We start from the raw sequence: 2,116 nt of genomic DNA on the forward strand, positions 1-2,116 counted from the left end.
CATTCCCGCTGCACTTCAGAGTTCGCTTCCTCCTCCCCAGCCTCCACCTGTTTTTCGGCTTTGTATAAGGAGGAGGGCAGCTATCCTACCCCCCTCTGTCCATGGCTTCCCTACAGTCACTCTCTCCACTATCAGCAAACTAAATTATAGGCAGGGGTACCTCGAAGGGCGAGGCCAAAGATGTAATGGAAATATGCATAGTATTTCTTGTGTAAGCTTTAATAAATATTGTTTTCCACTGCATATTGGTCAACATGCAGTTTATGTTCTGACAGTTTGACAAGGGATGTTGTATTAAAATAACAGTACATCATTCAGGGCTATATTACTGGGATTTTCATTAATTTGAGACTACCATACCATACTACCAACAGAGTTGAAAGTTTACAATATTATGACAACAAGCAAGATGACTGTCAGATTGAGCAAGGGAGAAAAATGCAAATCCCACATTTAGAGCAACGGAACTCATAACTAGTCATGATGACTGCATTCTTCCATGACATTCTCTGAAAGAATGAATTCCAAATGCACGTGGGTCCAGTAACAGCTCAAAACAGCCAAAGTAATGCAACAATCCCAAAACCTATAACATGTTCCTTTTCAAGAAAAAAAAAGTACTCCACACATATATGTACAATTCAGTACTTGAAACCATGATTTCAGCCATGGTTTTGAATTAGGAATTGCTTCAGCAAAAAAATCACAAACCGACCCTGAGTGAAAAACAATGAATAGGTGCAAATAGAAACTAATAAGTATTCTTAATAAAAGAGGTGAGGGGGAAAAAATTGGACATTCTAAATTGAGGAGAACATTGGATGTAAAATAATTGAGTAATTAAAATAAAACAAATAAATAAATGTAATTTATTAGGAGAAGCAGCCAGTTGCTTAATGACAAGAAATAAAATGAAAGAAGTGGTGGGGACAATTTCACTCTCAATGTGAAAGGACCAAGGAAGTATAGCACTACTTGAAAGTGAAGCCTGTAAACAGAATGAACAGAACTTGAATATCTCTGCCGCCTTTTTTTTTTTGATTGATTAATTCTACAAATTTTCTAACTAAAAGTGGTTGTGTGGCTTTGAAGAGAAGGGGAGTGTGGGGCAGATATATTGTTGATTAACTAATCCATAGATAGGTCTACAAATCTGTAGATAACTGTTGATTTGTCAATGAAACCACAGTCAGAACTATTCAACACGAAAGCGAATACCATTTTATTACACAACAATCATTTCAACAATTAGATAATTATAGCATTACACATTTCAAATGTAACACTTAGTTCACGGGACAGGAGCTAGGTGGGGGAAGAACCTCAGGAATTAAGAATAGGAGAGAAGTGCTTTGTAATTTAGGAAAGGGGAATCTAGAGGGGAGAAAATGGGAAAACAAAAGAGAGTTAGGATACATTTGTCCGGGGGTCCCCTCTGATGGGGGAAGTAAAGACTAATCTCACTGCTCAGTGGAGAGGGGAGGAGACCTCTGGTGGTCCTGTCAGAGAGATGGCCCCCACTCTGGTCAATAGATATATCATGGGGAGAGGAACGAAACCGAGACCACTGCAGTGGAAGACCTGTTGACATTGACGTGATGTTGAGGTTGGAATAAATATTATGTTTAATCAGGACATATCTTGAAATACCTGTTTTTAGACCTGAAATGCCATGAATAAGCTATTTCTTTACCGTGAAAAACACACAGCCATAACTATATGTCACAATGCCTCAAAAACATGAATACAGGTATCTATGACTATATATATACGTGTCCTAAAACAATGGAAACAGTTTATCTAAAAAGTATAATTTCTGTTTACAGCTCAGCAAGCAGCTTTTGAAGGAGCTGTTTTATTATTCTTGCTTGCAATTTCAGGCTACTGGGTCATGTCACATGCTCCAAGAAAATTAAAAGGTGAAGAACAGGCAGGAGAACAGATGAGCTGAGGGAAACCGAACGTCTGAACCGGGAAACCTTAAATAATATTGCATCTAAGCTAAGGAGAGAGAGAGAGAGAGAGAGAGAGAGAGAGAGAGAGAGAGAGAGAGAGAGAGAGAGAGAGAGAGATCCGGTGGACCAGAGAATCAGAGGCAAAGCCAGATCTGGAAGCA

Source organism: Acipenser ruthenus, chromosome 9, assembly GCF_902713425.1.
Source record: "Acipenser ruthenus chromosome 9, fAciRut3.2 maternal haplotype, whole genome shotgun sequence".
NCBI classification, from domain to species: domain Eukaryota; kingdom Metazoa; phylum Chordata; class Actinopteri; order Acipenseriformes; family Acipenseridae; genus Acipenser; species Acipenser ruthenus.